Source organism: Dermacentor silvarum, chromosome 11 (genome assembly GCF_013339745.2).
Source record: "Dermacentor silvarum isolate Dsil-2018 chromosome 11, BIME_Dsil_1.4, whole genome shotgun sequence".
Lineage (NCBI taxonomy): Eukaryota > Metazoa > Arthropoda > Arachnida > Ixodida > Ixodidae > Dermacentor > Dermacentor silvarum.
In genome coordinates this window covers 647,391-665,638 of record NC_051164.1, presented here as the reverse complement: position 1 = coordinate 665,638, position 18,248 = coordinate 647,391, and the positions used below count along the sequence as shown (strand labels likewise).

General features: G+C 45.0%; 1 protein-coding gene and 1 long non-coding RNA gene across 2 annotated transcripts in view; both read left to right on the top strand.

The window, feature by feature from the left end:
• LOC125941466 (uncharacterized) overlaps positions 1-18,248 on the top strand; it is a 208,884-nt gene that overhangs the window by 40,371 nt on the left and 150,265 nt on the right. The gene's annotated exons all lie outside the window — the stretch shown is intronic.
• LOC119433588 (glucoside xylosyltransferase 1-like) overlaps positions 1-18,248 on the top strand; it is a 45,903-nt gene that overhangs the window by 19,351 nt on the left and 8,304 nt on the right. The window lies entirely within an intron of this gene.

Here is an 18,248-nt window from a genome sequence, read left to right as displayed (position 1 = left end):
TCGAGATAAGTAAGCGACGTTTAGAGTATTGATGAAAAAAAAAAAAAAAGCAGGGGAGAGATTGATACGATCGGATCCTTTACAGGCATAGGTAGCGGTGCAAGGTATATATATATATATATATATATATATATATATATATATATATATATATATATTGAGAGAGAGAGAGAGAGAGAAGTTTTGAGGAAAAGAAAAAAGATGTATACAAAATGCCAGAAGTATAGCATGCCTGATTAACTCTAGCAGGCTAGGTGACTATTTGTCACCGCCCCGTTTCAAAAGGGATGCCAATGAATCATCATCAGCATCATTTAGGACGTGTCTCTGGCTCCCAAATCACTTCCGGCGTGTGCAGCCAACAGAAGCGTAGCCTTCGAGATCTGGTTGTGTTATCCGTAGAAAGCCGTCACTCGGGCGTGGATTTGGACGCCATCTACTCAGCGCAACACCGCGGAGGCTACGGCTGGTGTCCAACTAACCAGTAACGAGAGCGGACCCCGTGTTCCAGAGACGTAAGGAGGGTTCGTTCATTGTACGCTGCTAATACTTATTTCACGCTTACATTCCGTGGGGCCCCGCGATGGGCGGCCCGAAGTGGACGATGGTCCAGGTCTTCTAGTAGCAGTAGCTTTTTATTGGTCTTTTGAGCACATTTACACGGTGAAATAGGAACAGGAGGAGGCCGCAGAGTATAATACTGAATTGGGACACCTTGTTATTAAATACGTCAGTGATAATAATAACTAACTCAATCTAATAAATTGGGGTGAATGGAAAACTAATACGTAAAAATTACGTATGAGAATATATCACCTCTATTTCATTTATCGGTACAGAGAACATGATGAAAAAACGAAAGGACACACGTTTGATATCAACGGCGAACGTGTTAAACAGCTTTAAACCAGCAAACTCGACAGTCTGTTGGTTAGAGTTGCTACGAGTTATAGTGAATGACACCTTACAATTTAAAGCAAATCTCTTATCCCTCGCGTTAACTGTATCGAAGATTCAGACCAACATTAGGGCTAGATATTATGTAAAGACTTTGATGGTTCTCTTGTCGGGTTGGCTGACGCTACCCACAGTTTTTGCCGCACTGCGCCGAGCTTTGCACGTGATGTCACTGACGCAGCTTCTCACCATGCTGGTAAGATGGCGGCTCGGATGACGTCAGTGCAAATCAACTATATAGTCGGTGACAGGTCAATAATGCTCCATATAGTAAGTGACAGGTAAAGGTCCTCCCACGAAAGCGGGATGCTCCAGCCGCCGCGCTCCAAGGGAACGCCGTCATCGGAAACCTGTTGCACTCAAAATACGAGGAAATTTGTTCACGTATTGCTACAGTAAGCTCATTGTCATGCCAATTTGAGGCAGGACGTTGTTTCTTTTTTAGCAAACTTCCCGCTACGGTCGCTCAGCATTTCAAGCTTGGCATTGCCTCTACCAGAGGGCGCCAGTTGCTCTGTCAAATCCGAGTCGAAACGTGCGCTTCCTTCACATTGCAGCCTTAGCCCGTAATTCCTCAGTGCCACAAAGGCCACGACGGCAGAAGAAAAAAAAACATACTATTTAGTTCTATAATGAATACTAAGCGTGTGTAAAGAGTAATTTTTGAGACCGAATCGTATGCTTGTCGAACAGTGCCATACGCGAATCGAATTGAATTGATTACTTTTCGAGTAGTTTTCAAATAGTGAACAGCCGTTCTCACAATTTTTATAAAGCGATGTTCGCATCCTAGAATTCATTTCGTTAACAAGTTTTCGTCGTTACATTGCACGTTCTGAAGCGTCGATCATTAAAAGCACAGTGGAGCATTAGGAACAAATGCGCAATTTGTACGCATGCCCAGGACTTTTCGTTAGAGTGTGAGTGATCGCTGTACGGCTGGTAAAGTCTGGCACCTAGAGTGACGTAGCCTCCTATACAACGTAAGTTCTCATGCTCATGCGTATATTATGCCTGCGTAGATAAACTTTATGGCATTTTCTCCGAATTTCATGCTTGATTGCGCATAGTTGACGTTCTGAACTATTCGTAAACAATTCGAAAGATATATTCGTATTTGCGAATAGTGACTATTCGATTCGGTCTTGTGTCGATTATTCGACATTTTCGAATAATCGCACCCCTCTCAAATATACTGTTGACTGCGTTAAATCGAGGTTTACCACACCTCCATTTAGCGAAGTCGATGGGACCTCAGGATTACGTGCGTAAATCAAGTACATCCTAGAACACTTACAACGCTCGTTCGAATGGCGCATTCAAGAGCGAAAAAAGAAAACGTATCTCTGTCTTTATCGACTTTGCAGGGATATGGCTGGACTGGAAAGGCAACACGCTTTGCATTCTGCGTAAAACAGGTTTTCCGTGACGTGTTTCTTCACCCCTAATTTTCCTCAAAATTTCGGTTCAAACCGGACGATACGTTGGCGTCACTTCGTGCCTCCAAGGTCTTTAACGCATTAAAGGCTCTATAAATGGGTGTCGAGAAATCGAAATCAATTCTAAAAATAGGATTTTTTGTGAGATCAGGTTTAGTTAAATGGATGCATGACCGTAATGCAAAATTGCCTGAGAAAGAAAACACATCGTACCACAACATTTAAAAGCGACAAGCGAAGTCGTGGCGAGTAGTACTCCTTGTCTCGGTTAATGATCAAACGTAATTTTTAAGTAAAACGTGTTGCAGTGCAACGGGAAGTTCTTGCGCGAAATAAAAGTGAACAAAACAGAGAAAGCTTTGAAGCCGCTGGGCCAATGTCCTACTTCTTGAGAAAAAATATCTTCCACAAATATGTGTTTGTCTCCCTTACGAGCTGTTGCGTCCGCTTTTTCAGCAACGGTATTCGCGAATGCGAACAATGCAAACTGCTGTTACGAACAATTGTTAGCAATAATTACCATTATGCCTAAGAGTGCTGGCACTCCCATGTGCCATGATGACAGATATCCGGTTATCTTTGCAACAGCTTACTTAGCAATCCTTATCTAAGCCGTGCAACGGGCATTTGATACATGGCAGAGTGCGATACATAAGCGCGCGCATTCTCACGGTGTTCGTTATTCCGAGTTCTTTCGAATATTTCCATTCTATGCTTTCCAACAGCCCGCACACATTACCTGCATGACAGATATAAAACGTGAAAAGCACTGCACCGCGCGTGGGAAACCTCGAGCAGCTCATTTCGTTCCAAGTGGATATGCCGGGCAAGCTCACCGGCTTCAACTCGTAAATTGTAATACGTGCCGTAAACTCCTTAGTTCGAAACTTAGTTAATGAAATTTTGTTCATTAGTCAATTACGGATGTTCATTGTGCAAGTAACGTCCGCCTCGTCGAGCTGTCCAGTTCACGGATTACAACTGTGTTATCTGCCACAGGCAATTTTTAAAAAGTGTCTATATTATGAAAGAAAAACAAAACAAAACACCCGGAATAGACGCAGTCACTTTGAACATGTAACCGCTTTACAAAGTGGTTACATGTAACCACTTTGGAAAGTAATTAATTTGAAGCAATAAAACGTTGAACCCTTGAGTGAAGCGTGAGCAGGTCCCCGTGGATAAAAGCAATGCGCAGACGCGACTATGTAAGCTGCTGTAATTCCGAAGCGTACGTGCGAAAGACGGCGTGGCCTTATCTATAAAACTCCACGAAGGAACACGCCATGAATAGCGTATCGTTATCGTACGGCTCTCACCGTGTCGAACGCTATGGCAAACTGTGCCCACGCATTAGCGCTCTACCTCTCCTGCGATAACCCACGGAGCGTTTCCTGATTGCGCCGGATAAACATGTTCTGCGCTAGCCACGAGTGATATGACGCGGCCGTGAACTAGTAGCAGCATGGATGTGGATGGCCAGCAAGGAAACCTTTTGTTCGACGCAAAATACTTCACCGCCTCGTCGACGCGGGTTCGGATAAGTTTCCTTTAATGTAAGCGGATTTCCGTTGGCCGGTGCTTTTTTTTATATTTATTGGCGAGTCACCGTGCTTGGTTGAGGTAAGTGTGTGCCATTCTAATATATATAGCGTATACCTGGAACTTTGGGGGCTACGGGTCCAGATGATGTTACGTTTCTGTTTCAATGATAATCCTTTTTCGTGCTTCTTAAGGGCAGCGACTTCGTATACCGATGCGTTTCGCTCGGTTCTATGCCACTCTCATCATCCGCCATTGCAGGCTGGCTGATGCCACGGACGTGGGCGGAGCGTCGCTCTGACCACTGACACAGTGCAGAACTAGTGCAAGCAAGTAATAACATCCGATAAGGCGTCGCTATATACTAAATCGCGGCCCGGACATCCGCGCTTTGCCGTCATTACAGGGGGAGATTAGACGGTGCCCAAAACGTTCAGACATCGGGGTTATGAAGGATCATTTACTGATTGCCATTTCTTGATTTTTTTACTGACTTTTTTTTGACCGAAAAACAAATACCTTTCTATTAGTCAACACCGTGACCTAAATTCACATGTAGCATGCCGAAAGAATGCATCGTCACGTTGATTGGTTTAACACATTTTATCGTCAGGACTAATCAATTTCAAGTATTCTTTCTTTCCGCGTACAGTAACACATTGGAGTGACTTCGCTGCAGCAAATTTTTTTAAGTAGCTTTCGTTACAACGATCAAATATATAGCTAAATTCATTCTGTGCTTTTCATAGGTGCCTTGTCCTGGTTATAGAATTATCTTGCGCGTTTTTAGAGTTCTTTCTTTGTTCGGGATGTTTATTTGCTCACCTGCGTCTTATCCTTCATAATGAATATTATTTCATCGATCAAAGTATTTCCCTTCAGGTTTTGTGTTCATGTACACTTTCCCTTTGGTTTTTGTCCGAAACTGATGCCCCTCCTTTTTGGAGCCTGCAATATGCTGTAAATAAAAATATAAGCCAGGGAAACGGTAGAGCGTGTTGTACTACAGTATAATGTAGCCCTCCATTTTATTGCGATAGCAATTATATGGACACTCCAAAGCAGATTTCTGCCGTCGGCGTCGCCGTCGCCGTCGCCGTGAGGTTCCGTATGACGTCAATGGAGATGAAATCGTCGCCGCGCGCCGCCGAACGCTGTGTGTGCGAGTGAAAGGGCGCGAGGGACGCGCGCTTTCACGGGGAGTGAACGCACGGCGGAGAACAAACGCGCGTTCTGCGCCGTTCTCCCTTAAGGGCTGCAGAAGTAGGCGTCTCTTTCCTCCTTTACAATCACCATATATGTAGAGCAAACGCGCCTTCTTCCGACGCGCGAAAGGCCGAGGGGGGAGGACGAGGGAAGGGAGGCGACGTTTAGCTGTGGCACCAAGTACCTATTTATATCAGAGGCTCCGGCAACAGTCACCAACGCCGCACGCATTTTGTGCGAACGCGGGCAAAACGCCGACGGCGTCGACAACAGTTCTGCGTGTTGCCGGTGCTGCTGCATGTCCAAGTTTATACAGCTGATAAAGCTACTATCATTACTCCGTATAGCTCTCTACAAATTTGCTATCGCAATTGATGCTTCGCCTTTCAGGTGAAACTGCGACAACTTTTTTCTTAAGGCGTCGAAACCTGACACTTTTTTTTTCTTTTTTGTCGCGTTTCGCTTCAGCGTGATAGACAAAGGGATGCAAAAGTTATTTGTAATAGCTGTGAAATAAAATTAATGAAGACACTGGCATACTTCTGCGCTACTAGCAGCAGTACAGAAAATCGCAAACATTTAGTTTATGGACCGCAGAACCTCTGCACAAAACACTCTATATGTCCACAGTCTCGGTACACAGGAATTTCCAGCCAATAATAAGAATATGCGATGTAGCGTTGTTCTATATTGTTGCTATATTTTATGTGTGACGATTAGTTACTGTCATTAGGTGTTTTGATTAGCATACGTGATAGTTTTATACAAAGTTATACGGTTTTACTGGCTACTCTTACAAACTATCCGAAAAATTCACTTTCCCCCCGATCCTATGGTTCGTAAACTTTTGAGGTTGACTTCACATACACCATACGATCCTACGTAAGTCGTGTTCATGGGAGTATCTTATTTCGGCTGTCATTCTGGCGCTTCGTATGTTAAGTGGCAGCGCAGTTTTGGTCGCACTGTTGTTTTCAGTTTACTTGCATTGTCTAGACCGTTATTCAGAAAAAGTGAACGTTCTATATATGTTCAGATGAGGTTTTATCCTAACTATAGCGTCGTCTAGCGTGACGCGTTTGCGGTGCAGCGTCTGATGATGATGATGATGATGATGAACTTCTGTCATGGCTCGCACCCACTAACTGGGATACGCCAAGAATCGAGCGGAAGGGTGTAACTAAATGAAATTCTTATTCGAAAACGAGAAGCGCAAAGTAAAAAAAAAAAAAAGGAGATTTTTCAAAAATATCGCAGTTTCACCCGAAAGGAGAAACATCCATTGCGATAGGTAATTAGTAGAGAGCTATACGAACTAAGGATAGTAGTTTTATCAGCTGCATAAACTTGTACATGCAGCAGCACCAGCAACGCGCATAACTGTTGTCGACGCCGACGGCGTTTTGCCCGCGTTCTCTCCGAACGCGCGCTGCGTTGGTGACTTGCCGGTGCCTCTGGGGGCGGCTCGGAGGTTTTCGATGAGATAGGAACGGGACACTCGTCGAGCAGCGTCCGAAGTCTTTATCACCTTCTCGCCTCGCAGCATTTTATGTAATTACGCATTTGGTGCCGCAGCTAAACGTCACTTCCCCTTCCTCCCTCCCGTCCCTCCACCATAGAGAAAGAAAAACCTCCTCACGTCCCTCCACGGCCTTTCGCGCGACGGAAGAAGTCGCGTTTGCTCTCTCTCTCTCTCTCTCTCTCTCTCTCTATATATATATATATATATATATATATATATATATATATATATATAATATGGTGATTGTAAAGGAGGAAAGAGACGCTTAATTCTGCAGCCCTTCAGGGAGCACGTCGCAGAACGCGCGTTTGCTCTCCGCCGTGCGTTCGAACCCCGTGAAAGCGCGCGTCCTTCGCGCGCTTTCACTCGCACATACAGCATACGGCGCGCGGCGACGATTTCATCGCCGTTGGACGTCATACGGAACCTCACGGCGACGGCGATGCCGACGGCAGAAATCCGCTTTGAGTGTCCATATAATTGCTATCGCAATAATAACTATAGACTAGTATTCGAGCGAGCAGTCAAACTAACTGAAACTGCATGCTGTATGGAAGGTGTTTGCCTTTTTCATCAAAATGTGCGGTATATGTGTCACATACTTACAGTCACCGCCAGAGTTAAACCCGAACGATGAAGACACATTTCTAGCCGCGTAACTTTAGAAACGCCGCCTCTGAGATGTACGCTAAGCTCACGGCACAGTCATCGTGAATGTCAGTTCACGACGATTAGCACTTCAGTTCGACGTGACCCAGCTCCACCGACGCGGGCACAGAACATCTCCTATCTCATGCCGGAGCTGCTCGACCGTAATGCACCCACGCGATTGCCTACGGTTCGCGTGAACTACGTATGTACACAATAGCCCCAGTTGCGCGTGCCTAGTGGCACATACTCCGCAACCTCAGGTGCGCATATGAAGGCGCATATGTACCCAAGTGACACATATATTTAGACGGCACTATCTCCGGGATCGGCCCACCAAAGCGCCGAGATACATGTCAGTAACTGAGTTGCCTCGGAGAAGAATACTTGGCCTTAAGAAAAAAACTTTGAGGGCGCTTAAGCTTTGCCTTCAAGAGTGAACCGCGATAGCATTCAAATATACCTGACTGCTGCTCACGCTTCCCGGCAACTACAGCTTAATGTAACGCTAGTGTTTACCGGGAAACGCTGGCGGGAAACGCTGGCGGAACGCGGGAACGCTGGCGGAGAACGCTATGCACGAAGGCGAGCTTTCTGGTAGAAACGCGGCCTCTTGCGTGGGCCGATCGCGGAGGTAGTGGGCAGCCGCGCCAAAAAATTACGCAATTTTCAGGTTTCTGTTATTGTTACGCACTTTTAATATTTCAGTCTGAGAAGATTTAACATAAACACCGTGCGCTGTCGGTATTTTGTTTCATGACATTTGTGTGTGGGCTGTCATTCTGAAAATTCCGAGGAGTAACTTTGCCAAAAATGTAAGACAAGGTATGAGCAACGTTTGTGATAGAATGGTAGGGCAATAATAACCCGCATATACCGCATGTCACATAGCAAGGCGTGGCATATACATATACCTAAATATATGGGGAAATTTTCGCTCACGGACAACTCCACCAACACCGGATTTTCTGCGACACGGGGCCCTTTACGCTATCGCGCTAATACAGCAGAACCTATATAACGATCAATGGTTCACGTTATTGCGATTAGCATTGAGGCAATGCATCGCCACACCGTATCAGAACCGCCGCACGAGGCGTCCACTTGGAAGTTGCGTTTGCTCTCCGCCGTGCGTTCGCTCCCCGTGAAAGCGCGCGTCCCTCGCCCTCGCGCGCTTTCACTCCCACATAAGTCGCGTTTGCTCTCCACCGTGCGTTCGCTCCCCGTGAAAGTGCGCGTCCCTCGCCCTCGCGCGCTTTCACTCGCACATACAGCATACGGCCAATGAGAGTTTTTTTTTTTTTTCTATTGCCGGACGCGACCATCGAAGATTGAACCCTTAACCGTTTCGCTGTAAAAACCAAACAGTGAGTATGCTTAACAAGGGATAAGCGAGTTGAGTGAGTGCCTGAATTTACCACAGTCAGTTTCCGCAACTATATGTTATCGGGGAGGGTGTTCCAGAGACGAATCGCGCGTGGAATTACAGACGTGTTGAATGCTTCAGTAGTACGGTAGATGCGCGTGAAGCTATGGTGATTGTGTAATCTGTGTGACGTGTGCGATGAAGTTTCTGGGCGTATGGAGTGTTTGTTAGTGTGGTGGGCGTACTTATGAAATAATGACAAAATGGCTATGTCGCGACGATTACATAGCAGCTGAAGTGAAACATCAAGCTTTATTTGAGTTACGCTAGAATGTCGTCATAATTCCGGGAAGTGACACATGCGGCTCTATTTTGGATTGATTCCAGCATGTTAAGTAATTTTGGTGTGGAGACAAGACCGGAGCGGTGAACTCAAGCCGTGGGCGAACGAATGCTTGAAATAGCACAAATGGTTTCCAGCAGAACGTACAGACACGGACAGACACGGACAGAAAGGGACGACGACACATGCTCACACGACACTTTCTGTCCGTGTCAGTACGTTCTGCTGGAAACCATTTGTGCTGTGTGCAACCAACGAGCTCAGGCAAACACTATTCTGAATGTCCGAAATGCCAGTTTGCGGATAAGTGTAGGTGAGTTTCGGAGGTGTCGGCGCAGGTAACACCATGATCGGGAAGCAATGGCACAAACGGCGTTATAATTTGAGAAGTCAAGGAGAGATTTGGTGAAATATTTACGCCTAGATATTTTAATGATGAGACACGAGATAATGAGACATTTCTGATTCTGTAAGAATAGTCTTAGAGCGTTTACGGATGAAGGTCATCACTTTACATTTAGAAGAATTTAGTCATTAGCCAGGTGTCACACCAATTAGTTATTTGGTTAAGATCATTTTTGAGGATCTGGTGGTCATGAGAGCTGTTAATGGGACGATAGATAATGCAGCTGTCAGTGAATTTGCGCATGCATGATGATAAGTTACTGGGTTGGTCATTAATGTAGATTAGAAAGAGTAAGGGACCAAGAACGCTTCCTTGTGGTACACCGGAAGAAACATAGGAAAGGGGCGAGGGGAAGCTGTTAGCGGAAGTAAACTTCTGCCTGTTTGAAAGAAAATTTCGAAGCCAGGATAAAGTTAGCGAACCAAGTTTTAATGATGATAAGCTACGCGATCAAAAGCTATGGAAAAATCCAGAAAGACGCGGTCAGTTTGAAGGTTTGAGTCCATGTTAAAATTTAGATCTGTCGTAAATTCAAGCAATTGCGTTTCGCACGACAAACCTCTCATGCTGATTAAGAAAAAAGTTGTTTGGTTCTAGGTGATGGTAAACATGAGATGCAATAATAGACAGTTTTAGTTTAGCGTGGTTACCGGAATAGCGGGCGTACCGGAATAGCGGGATCGAAATGCGCATGCGCAGTACGCTAACCGACCCATACCGTTTACCGTGCGCACGCTATTTCTCAGAGTTAACGTTACCGTGTTAGCGTGGTGTACGTAGTGTACGTAAAACATGGCGGCGGTCCCGGTCGCCCGCTTCGAACTGAATTTGGCGTTGTTTTTGTAGAATTCACTTCGTTCGTAGCAAATGACTGCGTAAACGGCTTTTGCTTAGTCTCATGCGGCTTCGCCGAGAGAGTGTTATGGCTAATCTTGAGGAATTTTCGAGATCGCTTCTCGTTTCGAACGCGCCTAAGCCTAACGAGAGAAATTTTTTCTGAGATGCGAGCGCCATCTGTCGCTAAAGTCGGGAGATAGGCGCGACGACGGCATATGGCCTCTGAGATGGGAGGATTTCGGAGGCTATGGTAGACAGCTTGTACTGCTTGTCTGTTTCGTTGCAGATCGACGGACATGTGAAGTAAAAATACAACGCGCTCCTGGCTTACATTTCGCTGCCTATCGCACTTTCCGGACGCACACACACATAGAATTAGGTGCCCTGTGTATGCGAAATTCAAAGCGTAATGGAATAGCGTCCCGCACGTAAACTACGCTATCATGCTATACTAAAACTCTCTTTCTGCAAAGTTCGTTTGCGGAACGGTAACGCTATTTCCCGTAACCCCGCTATTACGCTAACGCTAAACTAAAACTGTCTAATATGTTTCATCATTTTACAGCATATACACGTCAGCGATATCGGTCAGTAGTTTTCAGTCATAGTTTTTGTTATCGTCTTTGAAGATGGGCATGACTTTGGCGGTTTTCCAATCTTGGGGAAGCTGACCTGTCATAAAAGATTGATAGAACATATGGAATAAAAACCTTCTAGATGCTGAGACTGTATTTAGTATAATTTAGAATTATTATTATCAATACCTGCTAAAGACGAAACTTTGAAGTTATTAATGAGCTGAGCAATACAATCAATAGTAATGAGAATAGATTCCATGTACCGGTAATCTAGGTCTGCAACAATGGGCAAACTAGTGATACTTTCATTCGTGAATGCGGATGAAAAGAAGTTATTGAGAAGTTGTGCGCACTTACTGTTAGGAATAAGGGTACTGTTTTGATTGTGTAACGGAATGTCATTAGTATGGCGTTCACGAGAAAATATTTGCCAGAACTTTCTAGGATAAGATTTTAGTAGTGAAGCAAGGTCCCGGGAACAGTATTTATTTTTGGTTAAACTTATAGCGGAGCAGTAGGAATTTTGACAGTTAAAATACCTTTCCCAAGCTGACGAGGTGCCAGTCCGTGTTGCGATTCTGTATGAACGTTTCTTTTTGTTTCTGAGCAGGTGAAGAGACTTAGTGAACCACGTTTTTTTTTTAATTTTCAGCTATTGTAATTAGAGGAATGTGCTGCTCAACCAATTCGCATAACTGTGAACATGACCCAGTTATCATGAATAAGGCTGGTGTGGAACGAGGGTAGAAATCGATGTTTAAAAAAATGATTCTTTCTCTTTGTTGATTACTTCATAATTTCCCTTGTTGAAGTCACGAATTATCTTTCTTGAGACACCTGTAAATGGTAAGGGGATACTTATGGACACACTGGAGTAATCTGTGGTCACTGAAACCATCTGAGCGTGTTACTTGTTCTATTGTCTCCGGGGCGTTCGTTAGTATAAGATCCGAGATGTTAGAGCCACGGGTAGGTTGGTTAATGGTCGGGAACAGATTATAGTTAGCTAGGCTGATGAATTCTACTAAAAACTGCAGGACGACGAGAATGATAGTGTGGCTTTCAGTGTGGCCAATCAACGAGATGGCGCTTAAAGTCACCAATAAGGCATATGAATTCAGTTGGACATAGCTGGGTGGCTTTAGCGATGCTGCAGCGCGGTTCATCGATGAAGCAATGACTAGAACCTGGGGGATGGTAACAAACGCGTATCAATAACTTTGCAGAACGGCAGAGGCATACGGCCCAGACTATCTCCGGACTTGAAGATGTGTGAATAAGGCATGACGTAACGGTCCTTTAACGCGATAGCGTTAAGGGCCCCGTGTCGCAGAAACTTCGGCGTCGGTGTCGGCTACGGCGTTAAGCATCGGCGTCTGGGGGAAATAATCATGCCGTATCACATCATCACGAACCACCCCGACCACACAGGCCCTCCGCGTGGCGCAAGGCGTTGGTGAGCGAAAATTTAATTTCTCAAAGTAAAATCCGTCAGAAAAATCGTAAAGTATGACTTAATCACAACCTACAGGAGTGATAGCGTCGGATTGTAATTGGAATATACGAGAAAAAAAAGCCTGATAAGCAGCCAGGGATCTTTGAATGCTATTGCGTTCCACTCTTAAAGACGAAGCTTAAGCGTTCTCCAATTCTGATGGTGTTTAGCTGTACTTTGGTTCTAGGCAACATAGAAGGGGAATGTTGAAAATCAAGCCTTTCTCAATTTTGGACACGCGCGCGCCTCGGGGCAACAGCAAACAATTAATAAGATAATGAAAAAAGTCCTAGGGCCTTCACATTTTGATATTAGACGGCTTAAACTGCTCCTGTAAAAATGTATTCCCAGCAATGGATTTGTGTTTAAAAATGAAGCCGACTTTAAGGGGATCAGTGTAAGCTTGGTCTTCGTAAGCTGGATTTCCCACGTTGTGTGTTGCAGTGATCTGTTATATCACGTTGTTACAGTGACACATTTATCTATTTCCTAGACGCAGCAAAATAGTGTTGAATTTTTACTTTTTGGATAATTTGCTTTTGAAGATTGCCAAATACCGCAATCTTCGGTTGTAAACAGCCCGGCAACTACACGCTCTAGGAAGCTAAATTTTGGGCAAATTAGAGTTCAAGGAATTTACATCTAGGACGCAAAATTTCATTCATGTGCCTTTATTAGTTTTCCTAATAATACGATTGAAATTAAGTAATATTTAGAATTCTGGTTCTACTATTACCCATTTTTGCGGGAAGGTACTAACGCTATGAAGCTGCGGTTTAAAACTAATAAAGGTACATGAATGAAATTTTGTGTCCTAAATGGGCATTCCTTGAACTCTAACTTATCCAAAACTTAGCTACGTTGACCTTGTAGTTGCCGGGCTGTTAACAACAGAAGATTGCGATATTTGGCAATCTTCAAAAGCAAATTCTCCAAAAAGTAAAAATTCAACATTGTTTTGTTGCGTCCAGGAAATAGATAAATATGTCCTAAAGCTACAGAGCAAGCCGCAATGCAGTAGATGCGGTAGTTTCTTCTAAATATGGTCACAACTGAGACACAGTTCGCAAAAATCATGTATCTCGTACTTGTTCTTGAACATTCATTTCTAAATCACATTAATCAATTTACTTATATTATATATAGTTGGAATCTACAAGATTCAAGCTCCTTTATGGTGTATACGACAACTTTATATCCTAAGCAGATGTGCCGCCACGGTAGCTTCAAAAGTGCTGAAAACTGGGGGCTCGTGCCACCGGAGTGGGACCGCCACCTTAATTAAGCGTACCTCCAATTTTTAATAGCCAGAAGGACGCCGCCACGTCTTCTATCTGTGCGATCGCGGCGATAAATATAGGGGAATACACTGGGAAGAATTTCGCTGTCGGCAAAGTCGGGGTAAAGCCAAGTTTCGGCGAGAGCAAGAATATTGCAATTGCAGTCTTCAAGATAAGATGAGACGAGTTCGCGTTTCGACATAAGTCTCCTAATATGTGTGAATGATAACGTTAACGATGCAGCAATGCAATGCGTTAGCGGCGCTTCGCAGGTGACATGGTCTAGCTATCTGCGGATTTCCACTATTGAACCCTTTGTGGCATCAAATGCGTAAGTTTTGTTAGCAATGCGCGGTCAGGCCAACTGACAGTTTGAACGGTTTACTTATAGCTTCTTCCCAAGATCGATCAATTGCTTTCTGGCTTGTCGTGTAGGAAAAGTCATCTTGAACGTCGAATCCAGAACCTTTCAGTTAGTACGCAGAAGCCAATAGGCGGTCTTTATCTTTAGAATACGTCATCTTTGGAATGATAGGTCTGCACTTTTCATCTGCGAACTTGCCTAGTCCATACACTCTGTTTAAGTGCGTGGCTCGATCTTGCAGCAATACCAAGTTTCTCTGAGCAGAACGAGATTATTTTCCCCTCCGATACAGCCCAGTCTTCTCGAGCATCATCTTGTACGCCAAAGAAACGCAAGTTTGAGCGTCTCATTAAATTTTTCGTAATCAATCTGTTAACTATGTTATCGAATATATATGTCATCTAATCAGCGTGTTAGAGAGCGTACAAAGAAAAAAAATATTTGTTTCTTTTCAGAAAGTATGATCGGTGCTTGTCGCCAAGCTCGGTGCCAGTGGCGCACCGACGGGGAGGGGGGGGGAGGTTGGTGGTTGTAACCGCCCCCCCTGAGGCCGAGTTAACCCCCCTTTTGTTTAACCCCTTTTCTTTCCTTGCGCCTTTGAGTACTGCAACTAAGATGTAAGACGCGCAATCGTCTGCACAAAGCGCATTTTTTGACAATTTCGCGTGAACAAATTGAAATTAGTGCTGTTTAGATGGTATTGGCAAACTAAGGCAAACTGTCAACCCCCCCTTGGCAGAGATGCTGGGTGCGCTACTGCTCGGTGCCCTCAAATCTGTAAACTTACAATCGCTTTCTTCTCGCCTAGCATGCCGATTTCTTAAAATTGTGGCATTCACCTCTAATAAGTACCCGCCCACTCACTGACAGCAAATAGATAGCTTGCGAAAACAATTTAACTATCTCGTTGGCCGTCACCACCATAATATCGCTCCCCTTTTATATTTGCACCAATATCTTCAAGTTCATTTTTTTTAAGACAAGGTCTTTTTGGTGGCTTCATATCGATCTGGGGTTCGTATGATGTGGGTTTCTTGCCACTTTTCGTCTCGCAACGCACACATTTTGATGTTTTCCAGTGCACGTAGGACAAGGAAGAAGGCGTCAAAATGAAGCTTGGAACGAAAAAGCTGCACCAAGTTAGCCTATACTTACGTACGGAGCAGTAATAATGCGTAATTAGGGGCAAGCAGGCCAAAAAAATTGAGTTCAGATGGCCCAAGTGCGCCAATTCACGGAGATAGTGCAGTCTTAAAACGTGGGCCGATACCGAAGGTAGTGACGTGTAAACAAACTACATAATGCACTAATGCGCCCCAGAAGAGCAGAACAGCGCCAGTCCTCTTAGGAAAAAAAAAAATAAGAGCTTGTCTTTCTTTGACGTCAACCCCTGTTGACATTCTTCTTCTTCTTTCTGGGATTTTACGTGCCAAAACCAGTTCTGATTGTGAGGCAGGCCGTAGTGGAGAGCTCGGGATTCATTTCGACCACCTGTTTCAATTGCAGTTCGTTCTAAGGCTCCACTAGTTTCTTCCCATTTCCAACATCTATTGAGAAATATTTGCGGTCGCTGACATTTCGTGCTGTCCCTTTGGCGTTTCCGTTTTCTGTCAAGTTTTTCACCTTTGAAAACAGCTGCACTTTTAAAGCGAAGCGTCATATGTCTAGGCAAAATCGTATATGGCTAGACGAAATAACCCGTGTACGGAAAACTTTCATCATCAGCACTGGCTCGAGCGTCGTCGTCTTCCGCAGCTGGCTGCGTTGCCGCTCATCTCCAGCGTAGAATTTCACTTCTCTTCTGTCTTCGCTATGGGGGAGGCCGCGTTTACGGGGGTGTGAGCCGTTGCTTAAGGGGGTACGAGCTATTCCTTGTCTTACGTAACGGGCAGATTAATTTCGAAGCATTTCAATTCGAAGAATCGCAAGCGGCAACAGCGGCCGAATGCTGCTAGCCACGGCGCCGAGCCATCACCACCTAGATAGCACAAAGCCTACGCACTCCGATCCATGACGTGATGCTACCTGGCCCGACTGCCATAGAATCCAATGGGGATGCTCCCGCGTCAGCAACAGTGATTTTGACGTCACCGCTATCGTCACGCCAGCCTTGGCAATAGCCAGCCTTGGCCGAGCGATAACGTTGAAAATTTGTTAGATAAACATGTATACGTGTCAATATAATTTTCTTGAATGGGCAACGACGGTGACACAGGATTTTCTGCGACATGGGACCTTTAACGCTGTCGCGTTAAAATTTGGCAACCGAGTTGAGATTATCAGGAGCGAACAGGGACGAAAGTTTTCGGAATAATGCAGAAACTAAACTAGTGATGCAAGCTTTGTTTTCCATTTTTTGGCGGAAGCCTACACGACAACCTCTGACTTTTCCTTGTAGTGTGTCAGTGTTTTTGGCAGTGTAGTCATGCAGCAGTTCTTGTCTCTTACGTTACACACTGTGTTTTCCTTGCAACCGGCCATTTTGCATGTATCTATGGCACACAAGTCCTACAGCACTTTTTTTTTCTTTTTTGCAACAACTTCTTACTATTTTTCAGCAACCATTTATGTTGCGTTTTTGGAAAGTTGGTCATACAGCAGCCATTCTGGTTGGAAAAGCTTGTTTGCAACCAAATTATGAAGTTGCTGAGAGGCTATTCCTGCAGCTTATTTAACGGCAATGCTTTTATGCTTAAAGCTGATCCTTCGTCCCTGATAGTTAGCTGTTTCTTCTTTCTGAGGTTTTTTGTGCCAAAACCAGTTCTGATTATGAGGCACGCCGTAGTGGAGGGCTCCGGATTAATTTTGACCACCTGGGGTTCTTTAACGTGCACTACAACGCAAGCACACGGGCGTTTTTGCATTTCGCCTCCATCGAAATGCGGCCGCCGGGGCCGGGATTCAATCCCGCGACCTCGTGCTCAGCAGCGCAACGCCTTAGCTGACTGAGCCACCCCGGCGGGTAGTTAGCTGTTTTTGGACTAGTCTGTACATAATTATACCGAAAGAAATACTGCTGCTGTAAATAAACGCGCCTGTGCTCAAATATCCCGTATTCTGTTCTATATTCGATACCTACTACTCGTATTCGATTCGTATGAAAAAAAAAAGTTTGTTTTCCCACCTTTACTTTTTATCGGTAGAAATTAACTATGCGCATACGCTGTATTCTAGAAGAGCCAAAGACGGAACTGAGCGGGTTTGTCGAACGTTTCGTGTGCCAGAACGACACGATATTTCTAACACTTCTTGCTCCCAGCTCATCGCTGTTTTGGTTTTAGTTTAGTATCCAAATACACCAAAAGTATATGACTGTTTGCAATAGTGCCGCGCGACATCCGGATTTCGGAGGCCATGCTTAATGGCATAGTGTCGCGCTTCATTTCAATCCTGCGCGCTATTGCTGTTGATGTCGGCGTAACGAGCTCCTCACCACCAGCGTTTCTGTCCGCCTCTACGACTCCGCCTATATCTCGAAATCGTGATTCATTATAAGGGTAGGTGATAACTATCTCCCCAAAGAAATGTGTCCAGCGTGTTTTTAGCAATGAGTAAAGTGACACCATGTACCCCTTGTCACATATAAAGAAAAAAATTCACCGCCCAAGCACTCTGTACAGATGGTTAACCAGCGAAGCTGAAACGTGCGGCCCCGTGTTTAGCAGTGGGTTAATCCCGACGCTGTATTGAAGCGTTTCGCAATTATTGGTTACATGTTTGTGTTTCTCGTGGAACGCAAGCGCCAATGGCGAGCGGATGCTGCTAACCACGACGCCGAGCTAACTCGAGATATCGAACGCATGCGACAACGGCGAGCCGAGGAGGCGGCGTTGCGGGCATAGCTAAAGTCCCTATATAAGAAAAGTACCGCCATCCACTCTTTCCTCCGCCGCCTCCTCGCTTAAAGCGCTTGCTTTTTTCTTTACTTTTTGCTTGCGAAAGCCAAGTCGACGGTGGCGCACCTAGAAAGTCCACGTTGAAGCTTTCAGGCCGGGCGCGCGCCGCCGCCGCCGCCGCCGAAGGCGACTGCGGCTGCGCAGAGGACTTTCAACATGGCTCTGAGGCGGAAAAAAAGAAAATATAAAGAAGTGAAAAGCGCGCGCTATCATCGTCCAATCGGAGATACGGGAGAGAGAGAAGCGGCGTTTATCAAAGGATAGCGGTACTTTTCTTATATATGAATTTTAGGCATAGCGCGTCCTTGGGTACGACGCAGAGAACGTCGTCACTAACGGCGCTGCCAATGGCGCGCGCGCTTGGGTGCG